This window comes from Quercus suber, unplaced genomic scaffold (assembly GCF_002906115.3).
Source record: "Quercus suber isolate HL8 unplaced genomic scaffold, Cork oak 2.0 scaffold_106, whole genome shotgun sequence".
NCBI lineage: Eukaryota > Viridiplantae > Streptophyta > Magnoliopsida > Fagales > Fagaceae > Quercus > Quercus suber.
Genome location: NW_027069571.1, coordinates 756,202 through 769,856, shown reverse-complemented (window position 1 = coordinate 769,856; position 13,655 = coordinate 756,202).

The window sequence follows — 13,655 nt, the reverse complement described above, 5'->3', positions numbered from 1 at the left end:
CGATGAGTCTTCACCCCTTGATGACATTATGTCATATCTTACTGGGTCTTCTATCCAGTGGGGTTCTGATCCTCGAATCACCTCTCACGAGTTGATCGAGATTCATTATCTTTTTTTCCGGATTTCTTGCCATTCCATCTGACCTATCTCTGACCTGCACACTATTCCTTTGGAGAGATGTGCATTTTTGTATGCTCTTGTCATAGACGCTTCTATGAGTTTTCCTTATCTTTTCATTTTTTCTTTGATTGAGGTTTATAGGAGTAGTTCTACTGTTCATGGTATGTTTTTCCATGTTTTTATTCATAGGATTTTATTACATCTAGGATTAGCTGAGTTTCCGGCGTCTGAGCCTGTTCATATTATAGCTCCTATAGGTGCCACCTTTCTTAGGCAAAGGGCTACTCAGATGCGAGTTAGCTCTAAACACCCTATAATAGATTCTTCCTCTTTTGGTACACCTCCTCCTTCTTCTACTTCAGGTGATCTGATTGCAGATGTGTATGTTAATCCGACCGCTGCTGCTGATCCTCCACCTTCTGCTTCAGATGTTTCTAGCATTCGTCGTGATTTGGACACTGTCATAACCATTCAAGCGGCTCGTGGTCAGCTATTGGTGGATGTGCTTACCGAGCTTCAAGCTTTGAGAGAAAATTTGGCGAGTTTTAGACGGTTACCTCCACCACCTTCTTTTGATGATGAGTGATTGCTCTTTGGCAATTCGTCACAAAAAGGGGGAGTACATATGGATATGAGATTTTGTTAATAGGGGGAGATTTTTGTTGTTTTGGAGCTGCTATGGAGCTTTAGATTGTATCTAGGTGCTTCATCATGTTTTTTTTTTTTTTGCTCATGATGTATTTTGTTTCATTTGAGTTGTCTATGATAGGGAAAGATACTATGATGAGTTTATTTCTGTTTCTTGTTTCACATTGTGCTACATTGATTATTGATTTATATTTGTGAGGTTATTCATGATATATGTTTTGTAGTTTATGATTATGTGAAATCAAGAATTTATTTTGTTTTACTTGTATTTTCCACACATGCGTTTATGTGTTTGTTGAGTGTTTCATGAATATACAGGTTGATTCAGTTGTGCTGTTATCTACACTTGCAACTGATAGATAGTAGTTAGGTTGAATTTGTTTTGTTGGGCAATGTTTTTATAATGGGCTATTTTTGTAACTTTGAGCACTTTGTCTAGTTTGTATTTTGTCGTGAATTGCTAAAGGGGGAGTTTGTTGGGTTCTAAGAGTTTAGGTTTAAATGTATTAGAACTTCATTTTGTAATGTTGGCAAACCATGATCAAAATATTTAAGTCTTATTTTAGACTTGCTCAAGGTCTGTTTATGTGTAAAGTTGGAATCGAGTGTATTGTAGGATTTGCTGTGTAAATCTGCCTAGCTTGATCAATCGAAAATTAGACTCGATCGATTGAAGCTCGTGCAGATTGTTTTTCTATAGAATTTTCCAACTCAGCCCAAGCCCGTTTGACGTGTAGGGTTTTGTGTTTTGCCTTAAATATAAAAGGAAAAACCCATGTTTTGTTGTTGTTGCAGCTGTTGTTTATGTTATGTATGTGAATCTCCTGTGAGATCTAGAGGTGTTTGCCTTAACATATACTTAGGGTTATCAAGAATCAAGATTATGTCAATAGCTTGATGATCAATTCAATTGCTGCATAAAGTGCTTAAAGATACACAAGTAGGAGTGCTTATACTTGCTGTGAATCCAAGAAAGAAGTAGTCCGTGGACTCGGAGCTGTCACGTGATCGTGGTAGTAAGTTTCCTACTCGAGATAGCAATATAATGTTAGTGGTCTAAGTCGCTATTGTGTAAACTTCAATTCTTTCATAGTGGATCTTGAGGATAGCTAGATTAAATCATTCCCAGATTTTTTACCGGTTTGGTTTTTATAAATTATCATATCGTTGTGTTATTTATTTTCTGCACTTTACAATAATATGATATATTTGTGTTAACCTATATCTGATAATTTGACTAAGTAATCACTTGGCTAATTAATTAGGTTAATCTGGTTGTGTTTTAAGAAGTCTAAAAACGTACAAAAACAAACAGAGAGAGTACTTAATTTTACTAATCTATGACATGCGCGCATTGTACGTACGTATTAATTTGTTTCACAATATATGAAAACATTATGTTCATATGTGTTTCATAGGATGTACTTTAAGCTCATATTTTTCTTAAATCAACAGTTTTTTTTTCTTTTGCAGTACACTGACATTATAACTTATCGTTCATTTTTGTAGATGAGAGTGATTCAATGGAGGAGGCCAATATAAATGCTGAGCTTTTAAATGAAAGGCACAGGAAAAGATCTATTCACTGCAAAAGTAGTAATCGTGGTCGCTAGGGACCAGGTGCTGATCATCATGATGTCGAGACACATGAAGTAGTCGGAATTAAAACCAAACATGTTACGTTTTGAAAAAGTGTAACAATAACTAAAACCCAGTTTATATATATGCACGAATTTGGTGGTGCATAGTTTGGGGTTCTCTATTTTGTGCTTTTACATTGAATGACATAGTATTCTAGTATTTCTTTTTTCGATTTCAAAACTTTGAGCTTCTTTAAGTTGAAGGGTCAAAGTTTTTTTAAATTGATTAACTGACAACGAAATCAGTATGAGGATCCATTAAAAACATCAAAACTTTACCAAGACTAAATAAGAAACTAAAATTGGCACACAATCAGCCAGTTTGCAAGCCCATTCCTCAATATCCAAAAGAACAAAACTAAAAAAATTTGACATCTATAGCCATTTCAGAGGTTTACAAAATCTTAATGGGGGGAAAATAAAAAATAATATATATATATATATATAAACCCACTAAGGTTTTGTTTAATGGTCCTTAATATTCGAACTACACCGTTCACTGCGATTGAACTCATGATTTCTTATTTAACCATTAGAGATATTGTCAATTGAGCTAATTGAAACCCTTCTTTTAAATGTCGTTTAATATACAAACATACCAATATAAGTAAGGAAATTCAAAAATGGTATTGGGAATTTCATGAACTTCAAAATATATGACAATATACAAGCTATCACCATACTACAACAACATAAGCAACAAGAACAACAAGCCTTAGTCCCAAAATTTTGGAGTTTCCTATAGATCCTCAACGGACTAACAAGTTGGAAGCAGGGGTAGATTTGAACTCAGGTTCGAACCAATAGGAAGAATTGGATAATGCCATTGAACTACAAGAATATTGACTAGTAATGGCCATTCAATTAATGGCTTCTGCTACAGTGAGAACTCCTTACTTGTTAAAATACTCCCATCTAAGATGATGTTGAGATTGTTAAGTACTTCCCACTCAGTGAACTGAACCATCATATTTCATGACACAACAAAACAAAATCCCCCAAGCATCTTAAGCCCAAATCATTACCACATAAAACCTAGCCAAACACCACATATATCATGGAATCTAGAGCTACTTCCTGTAAATAAGCTTCAGTTATGCACTATATACAATCTTGAATTAACAAATGCAGCAACTTTTATAAAATAAGTGTTTTTAGAATTGATCAGATATATCAGATATATGTGTAAATCCACTCACAAGATTGTATGTGAGAATATGTGTTGATCCCTTTACCAGCAGGAGTTAGATGTTGGTATCCGTTCACAAGATTGTATGTGAGAATATGTGATGTGTATATGTGACACTGTGCTCTGATCAATTATATGTATGTGATTTCAAATGATTTTAAGATGTGATTACATATGTATTAAGTGATTCATTATATGTTTTGAAATAATTATTTTTGATATCATTGAATGAGTTTGTGAAAAATCAAAATACTCATGCTTTGCTTGACTCTATTCCGTTGTGTATTCTATTTACTGGATGTGTGGCTCACCCCATCAATTACAATTTTCATATTAAAGTTTAGTTGGGGAACAGAACCTTTGGATTGCTTTGTAAGGTACAAGGTAGAGTGTGGGAGTTTTAGGCGAAGTCAATAATACTTGAAGTCTTAAAAAGATTATTAGTTATTTTTTTATTCCTTTAGATTTCACAGTATTTTGGAGATTATTCTAAATTTGTGGATTTTAGTTATTGTAAGAGATTTATCAATAGCATTGTTTATTTGGAGTTTGAATTATGTTTAAATTAATCATGTTTAATGAGTTATGTAAGATCAGCAAGTTAGTCATGCATCTAAATTCATGTTCCATGAATTTAGGTCGTGACAGTGTTGGTATCAAAGCCGAGGCCGACTCTCCTCTTGAAGGTGTTGTAGGGTGAGGGGACCTCTAAGCCCAAAAGTCCTGATCCCACATCGCAAAGTGAGCAACCAAAGTGAAGGTTCATAAGCAATGGGCAACCCCTAACGTGTGCACAAGCTCTTGCCCTCGAAACTTGTGAAAACTCAGGAACCTAAGCCCGGGTTGAAGTATGTACACATGGCAATCGGGAACTGGGGGGGTTCTGTCGTTACAAATGGTATTAGAGCCAAGGTCGGCTCTCCTCTTGAAGGTGTGGTAGGGTGAGGGGATCTAAGCCCAAAAGTCCTGATCCCACATCGCAAAGTGAGCGACCAAAGTGAAGGTTCATAAGCGATGGGTAACCCCTAACGTGTGCACAAGCTTTTACCCTAGAAGCTTGTGAAAACTCGAGGACCTAAGCTCGGGTTGAAGTATGTGCACATAGCAATCCGGAACTGTGGGGGCTCTGTCATTACAAATGGTATCAGAGCCGAGGTCAGCTCTCCTTTTGAAGGTGTAGTAGGGTGAGGGGATCTAAGGCCAAAAGTCTTAATCCCACATCGCAAAGTGAGCAACCAAAGTGAAGGTTCATAAGCGATGGGCAACCCCTAACATGTGCACAAACTTTTACCCTAGAAGCTTGTGAAAACTCGGGGACTTAAGCTCGGGTTGAAGTATGTTTACACGGTAGTCGAGAACTGTAGGGGCTATATCATTACATAGCCAATCTGGTGAGATTGCTTCCTTTTTTTTTTCTACTCATGTACACCAATTTGTTTTTGTTTGTTTTATATTATATCATTTATATACAAAAAGAGCAAATGCATTGAAGCTATAGTATTTTTGATTTGCTCAACTTGCATGCATTGTTTCACTAGTTGCTTTTTTTTTTTTTTTTTTCTTTTTGAATGTGTAAAGCTACAGAAGTTTTGCTACATTATATTTGGTTTGTTCAATTTGCAATGTTTCATAAAATGATTTTCAATAGGCTTAGGAATAGTGTTTTGATTTAGTCAAGTTTTTGGATTCATTCTAATGCTACTAAAAAACGTTTCATACTTATTCAAGGCATTTGGCCAATCTGGTGGGATGGATTTTTTTTTTCTTCTCATGTACACCAATTTGTTTTTGTTTTTGTTTTTATATTTTATTATCTATATATAAAAAGAGCAAATGCCTTGAAGCTATAGTATTTTTGGTTTGTTCAACTTGCACTCTTTCACCAGCCACTTTTTTTTTTAATGCATAAAGCTAGAGTAGTTTTGCTATATTATTTTGTTCAATTCGCAATGTTTCACAAAATAATAAAATAGTAACACAACAAATTGGCACAATATTTTCACAATTGTTGAGGTATTAATTTCTTATAGTTCAAAATAAAATAATAAAATATCATATTGGAACCAACCACAACTAAAAATAAAGTTATTGTGCCAAACAAGTGTTACATCCACAACATTTTTCACAACACTTTCATAACAAACCACAGGTTATAAATTGTTATTGGTTTTAATTTAAACTTACTAATGAAATAACTTTTTTGCTCACCAATAACTTTATTGTTGCTTCTACATAAAGAAGTTTTTCAAAATTAAAATTAATAAAATCATATCTAGCTAAGATGGACAATGTCCCAAGAAAGATTAAATGGATTAGCTATATTATCGATTGAAAATGAATTATTAGAAAAACTTGAATACAAAAAATTAAAGAGTCAATTTGCATCTTAAAAGACAAGAAAAATATATTTTAAATGAAATATATTATATATAAAAATATTAAATAAATATTAATTTAATTAATACATAAATATAAATAATAATAATAAAATGACCCATTTTAGTTCTCGCTTAAGGCCAAAATGTTTAGAGCGGGCCTTAACAAGTTATACTCAAATACACACGAAACTTCTTAATTCTTATTAAAAAGAAAAGTTAAAAATAATCCAGATTGTTCAATATTTTTAAACTAAATATATATTAGATTTTTTTTTGTGATCTCCCAATTGTTAAATACGTTTCTCAAAAAAAAAAAAAGAAAAAAAAAAAAAGAGTTAAACACAATTGAGATTGTTGTTGAAATTAATATGCAACTATTTATATGTGATACTACTCACACTAGGTATAGTCTTTTTTTTTTTTTTTTTTTTTTTTTTTTTTTTTTTTTTGGTGTGGCTGAGAATAGGTAAAGACATAGTCATTAATTATGTATAAAATATGGTAACAAAAATCAACATTAGCTGCGCGCTGCACTGTTTACCATGAAAAATCAAGAAGGGAAGAAGAATAACTATAAACAGTGTGCATCGGTAGATTCAATTCAATACCATTCATGATTGACAGCAGTCTCGCAGGTAACATGGATATTTTGCGAATTTTTTTATTATATATCCACTTATTCTTTTACGTTCTGCGTCAGACATGACATCAAAAGTTCATACTCCTTTCGTTTCTTGTTGAATTCTGGTGTAAACTATGTGAGTTTGATATTCAGTCGTGTGTTCGGTGAAGTTATGTCGGCATACATTGATTTTCTTTGTTTTTTTTTTGTTTTTTTTTGTTTTTTAAAGGTTTTTACGATGAACACGGAAGCTTTATTAAACATATATATATATATATTAGGTCGAAGAGAACTTGAATCGTAAATGACTTGGTTAAAAATACCAACAAAAAAAAAATTAATTGAATTACAAAATTTTTAGAGTACTATTAATTATTGACTCCAAATATATTTGGAGTTATTTTTTTTAACCAATAATGAAGAAAACTATAATACTATCTATATTTATTATTTAAACAAATCACATAATTATTAAAAATGTTATGTGATCAAAACCACATATAAATAGCCTATATAACCGTCATATATTAAGTCAAAGTAAGATAATTCAATTGTGTTAAAAAATAAAATAAAAAATTCCATTAATTATAGGATGCAGCTTCGTGTTTGTGTTTCGCCTTCATTGCTTAATGTTCAAGATAATATATACAACTGAAAATACCGAAAGAAGTAAAGATCTCTCTCTCTCTCTCTCTATCTCTCTCAATATTTATATATATATATATATATATTTCAATAATAATTAACCTGTACACAGTTAACTAAAAAGCAAAATGAATGACGTGACTACGTTACTGATAAGGATTAATTTGTAAGTGATAATTTTTTTTTGGTTATCATTTGTAAGTGATAATTGAAACTTCCCATTTATATGCAAATGACTATATTCCAGGTGCGGAGCCCCCCGACTCATCCCAAAAAAAATCCTTTAGTTGCTTCTGTTCTACGAAGTTGCCTACTACAGCTATGTTAAATCACAGCTACAAATTTATGATAAAGAATTAAAGTTAGGGCCGCGATGGCCTCCTTTGGGACCTCTAACTTCGTCCTGGCAGTCATAGCCTTCCCAAAACTGATGGGACGCAGCTAACACTGTCCACACTTAAATGGACCATTAATTGTTACGTACATCTATGTTAAATCACAGCTACAAGTTTATAATAAAGAATTAAAGAGAAAGCTGCACGATTCTCAAAAAAAAGAAGATAAAGCTGCACAGTGCATAAATATTTAATTCTGTATCATAAATAAATGTAGGTTGCGCATGCATTTATTTATCAAAAAAAAAAACACATGCATAGATATTTGAAAAGCTCGTTGACGAAAATTTTAAAAGACATTATTATCTACGACATTATCTACGACACTACTGTTACCATGACGTAAGAAGGGACGCCACTATGCAAAAAGAATTAAAGTGGTGCTCAATAACTCAACGCGGGATAAAGTTGCGGTAAAAATATTGCTTTAGTATTACTAAAAAATAAAAAAATATATTAAAATCACAATTTTTATTATAATTTTAATTTGTTATAATTTGTCCACATAGCAAATTATAAGTTTATAATTTTACCACTCATAATTTATTGTGTAAGTAAACTGTGGTAAAATTATTATAAAAGTTGTTGTGGGAGGTAAAAATTGAGAGCCACTTAACAGGCTTGGAGTACCGGGTTAAGAAGTATCATACTTCCGAAGAGATATAGTTGGGTAGGAACGACCCATTTGAAGGCAAGAAGCCCAGAAGTAGAGGGAGAGTACTGTCTGAAGAGACCACCACGTGTCCGAAGACGTCTCACTCCTCGGCCACAAATAGTCTTGATCAAACAAACATGAGGAAGATCCACACAATCTTCCCAGCGATCCCAATGATAATGATAAGTTCTAGGTAGGTCTGGAGATGATCAGAACAATAAGATACCTAAAGGAAAAGCTGCCACCACCGTATTTAATGCGCTGCAACAGCTTTTCTGGCCGCATTTATGTGGAGAAGACCCCTGAACAGTGCAACCTTAGCTACCGCCACTCACCAAGAACTAAAGCAGACACCTGACGTGACGTGCACTTGAGTGGATACGCAGATGAAGAACAAATGGACGGTGGAGATGATGGGAGAGAATACTATATAAAGAAGAAGGGTCCCTAACAAGAGGGGGGGAGAGAGAAAAAAGGGAGAGAAAAGCTTGATTGTAGCTCTGAATGTTGTAATCACTGTTCATTTAAAAAAACACCTCTTCGGACATTCATTCATGAAGTTGTTTGAGTATTATTTCATGTTATCCTCACTGCAAGTAATCTAGCCCACCACCGTCTACTTCATAACTAGCCCAGCTCTTTCGCCCACTCTCTACAAATTCATTGTTCTAGGTTTGTTGGGCTTTTAACCCATATCCTTTAGGCTTGGGCTGCAAAAACTGACCCTACAGTTGTGATTTTAGCATTATTCAAAAAATAATAACAATACTTTTTTTATTTCTATAATAGCTTGTAAGATAGCTTTTATGATTAGACTAACTTATAAGCTAACTTTCTACCTTTTATATTCAGTTTCTTAATTTTTTTTTTAATTATAAGTATATTTTAACATATTTTTAATAATAATAATAATAATAAAAAAAAAACTAAATAGGTTGTTTCTAAATGAACACAAATTTCGAAGCCAAAAAAACATTCACAACTGCTGGGGTGATAAATTATTGGGTAAAACATTATTTTCGTCCCTAAACTTTTATAAAATATCATTTTTCGTCTCTAAACTTTACAAAACATTCTACTTTTCATCTTTTTATCGCTATATGGCCTAATAGAGTGATGATGGAACAAAGTTTCTCTCCAAATTAGTTTGAAAAAAAACTCTTCAAACTTTTCATATATCTCTTTTTGGTTGTGAATTTTGAAAATTGAACTGTTAAATTTCATGTTCTTTATATTCTTAACATGTGTATCAAATTGGAAAAATTTCATTCAAATCGGTTGTTATTTACTATTCGATCAATAAACTTATTTTTTATACACAATTTTAGATTACGAAAACTTGAAATTTTATCATTTTTTTGATGACATGGCAATTGATTTTTTATCTTTTTGAAATTTTACAAGTATAAAGGATATAAGAAAAACATGTAATCCAATGGTTAGATTTTTAAAATTCACACTCGATATAATAATATATAAGTAGTTTGTAGGATTTCTCTTCAAACTAGTTTGGAAAGTTTGGAAAGAAATTTTGTACATGACGTAGTATCTCTACTTTGACCAAATTATTTTATTTATAAAATTATGGGCAGATGACAGTCATTGGTACACATTAATTTTAAAAAAAAAAAACACTAATAGTTTAGATTTTAATTTAAAAATTGATCAAGATTGCCCTCCCATCTCTCAATGTCGGCACTCGGCACTGATTCAAGCTCTATTCTCTGGAATCTACCACCCACCCATGTCCTCATTATTTTGATCCATCCAAGCATTCATCCTATCTTGCAATGATGACAATCTTGCAATGATGACAAGCACTATAGTAAGAAGAAGGAGAGCACTAGAGACGAAGAAGGAGATGATGACAATGACAAGGAAGAAGTAGTGGGTTTCTTAGCCATGCTACAAGAAGATCCGGTGTTTTCTCAAAAAATAGAGAAAATCCCATCTATATTCATGCCTCACAGTATATAACACCCTAAAGATCCAAAACCTAATCATAAAATAACAGAAGCTAATGCTACAAACAAAAAAAAAAACCCATCAAAACATAGAAAACGAATGAAAGATATGGAAAGTTTTGGTTGAACGTCCGACGTTGCTGGAGAAGGACAGCTTGAATTGGGTTTATTTATTTATTTATTATTATTATTATTATCTTAATGTTTTGGTGTTTAAATTTTTTATTTGAAGTTCTAATAAATTCTCAACATAAATATGAGCTAATTTTTTAGTTATAAAAATTGTACATCAGTTTGTAAGAATGCCACCTCACTCAATATTTAATTTATGTGTGTCAATAACTCTTTGCCACGTGTCTCTAATTTTTTAAATAAAATAATTTGATCCAAGTCAAATATTATATTATTCTGCTAAGCCACGTCAGATATAAACTAACAAATTAACAAATATAGACAACAAGATGAAAAGTAGAATATTTTACCAAATTCATGGACAAAAAATAAACTTCTATAAAAATTTAAGGATGAAAATAATAATTTTACCCTAAATTATTATTATTGATGATGTTGGTGGTTACTAGTTAGTCCACCTGAGATTCATGAGATCCAATAAAATATTTATTAATTAAACTACTGTAAAAATTATTGAATATGTAGCGTAAGGTAACACGTTGCTCAAGAAAGAATATCACCATAAAGAGAGATAATGATTAGAGATACAAATTCAAGAATTGTGATTACTGATTAGGTAGGTATTCAAGAATTGTGATTACTGATTAGGTAGGTATTGCATCGTATGCAAGAGCTTTTAATGACGGAATTTCAATCTCATTAATCATTGAATATAAAAAATTAAAAAGTTAAAAATGAATTGCCAAATAAAAAATTTTGAGATAAAAATGGAAGTAATTGCACGTGGTTGAATACCACCCGAAGTCAATCCCAACTTCATTGCAGTTTACAGAAAATATGGTCCTGTAAGGGCTGTAAGCCCGTGTTGATATTGGTTTAAAGTCAAACTTTTGGGACAGCTTCCTATCGTTTTGTGACACAATGACGCAAGGAGGGACGTATGCATGTAGGTTAAGTACCTAGAATTAAACTAGTGCCACAAATTGTATCACAACTTACTCATATTGCGATTTGTTATTGGTGGATGGGTGATGGTGAGTCCATGTGAAGAGACACTTCTACCAACTACAATTTGCCACATGAGCGAGTTGTGGCACAAATTGTGCCACAAATTGTGACACCAACATTCCTCAACTACCTATTGAGCTTTTTTTTTTTTTTAAAGCAAATTAGAAATACAAGTGGACCTATTATATTGTGAGAATTGTTAAACTTTGATTCGATTTTGGAAGAAACGAGGAGATAAGGAAAGGAGTTGAAAATTGAAAGGGTCTAGTTTTTAAATAGGTTTTCCTTTAAAATATTCTATCTCTTTCTTCAATGTTGAAAAACCGACGTAACCTGCAGACAGCAAAGAAGGAAAAATAGAAGATGATCAACATTTGATGTGACTTAAAAAAAAAAAAATGGCAGAAAATTTTATGTGACTTGAAGTAAACATTTGAGTAGTAATTGTTGAGGATCGTTGGGGTTTATACAATTATGGCCTTCGTTTATAGCTTTCTTATACATTTGCATGAAATATAAAGTCATATTTTTTTTACGTGCATGAGAAACATTTTTCTTGATTTATTAGATACCAATATTTTTTGACATGGATCTACGATGAGTGCAATCACTTCATTCTCTACACAATGTATACGTAAAAGAATTCTGGTAAATAGTTATCTTTTGAATACCCACTTAAAATCTAAGAAGGGTGGATACTATATTTAGGGTGCCATATCTATATTATACTAATATCATACTGGTGTCGTATTAATAATTTTATGTTATAATTTTTCAAAAATTACTCATATCACTATATCATACTTGTATTCGTGTCTATACTTGTACTCATGTCCATATCCATGATTCTTAACTTAAAGTTCACCTCAAATATGTTAAAAAAGTCGGTAAAAAAACATGATTCAATGGGTGATAAATTCATAAAACAAAAGAGAAGATTTTATGGGTTATTAATTTAATTATTTATCCCAAAAAGAAGATCAAATTTAATAAAGACATTGTGCATCTAAAGCAAATGAAAAGTAATATCGTTCGATCTATTCTAAATTTATATTTTTCTCACATATGGAGATTTGCAAATCTTTTTCATTCGAGGTCGGATAAAGAGATTTGTTATTATTCAGCTTATTTTGCTATTATTTATGAGTCCCATTGCACTTTTTGATATTATTCATGGGTCGCACTGTACTATTTCAGCTAACTTTTACATTAATAACAAAACTTAGGTACAATATCTTAAGTGCTGTTTCTTAGGTTCCTCTTTTAAAATTTAGCCATGTGATTATTTAACTAAAAAATATACCTTCATCTTATGAGAAAAAATCCACATGACTAAATCTTAAAAACAAAATCTAAGAAACAGTACATAAGTACTATACGTAAGTCTTGTCATTACTTTTATTTACAGTATTTTCAATAAAATGTTTTTAATTTTAACAAAATAAACATATTCCAATAAGATCATAAATTTATATTTTTCTCGTGTGGGAGAGATTTGCAAATCTTTTTCATATATACCACATCGGATAAAGAGATTTGTTACGTTAAAGCGATTTTTTTTCTTTTTTCTTTTTCTTTTTTGGCTAATGAAAGCGATGTTAGATAACGCAAAGTTCAGTAAAGATATTGGTCCCTGCCGACTCAACCTCTTTGCGACAATGTCTTTTCGCATTTGCTTTACAATATGAAATAAAAACGAGGAGTTAGAACATAGCAACAAAGCACAACTTGAATCGTCAATGGTTTTTGTTTAAGCAAATTCTTTTTGAGACACACAAACATTGGGGTCCTACGCCATTTATCGCATTCCCACGCCAATAATTCTGGCTCCTCCATGTGGCTTGCCGTTTGTGGGCAATAAAACTTTGCCACCGGCCTTAGATGCACCCATATTCCAAACTCTAGAGTAGTAAGAATATTAGGTGGTAATTCAGACCCCAAAAGAAAATGAATTAGGTGGTATACAATTATTTATAATTTTTGTCAACAAATAGGTCAGTAACGGTGGAGTGCAAATCTTAGGACAATATTATATAGATTGAGGATAGGTTTTCAATATCATAGTAGATTATAAATATTAAAAAAAAAAAAAAAAAAAGACTGTTTCTCATGTGATTGTAGTCATATTTTCTTATTTCAAAGATTGTAAGAATATACTAATAAACAAGTTGCAATTTAAATTCCCAATTCTAGAAATTGATTCACCTAGTACGGTCCCAACTCATAAGAGTTTATAAACTAAGCCTCAAATCCTTGAAT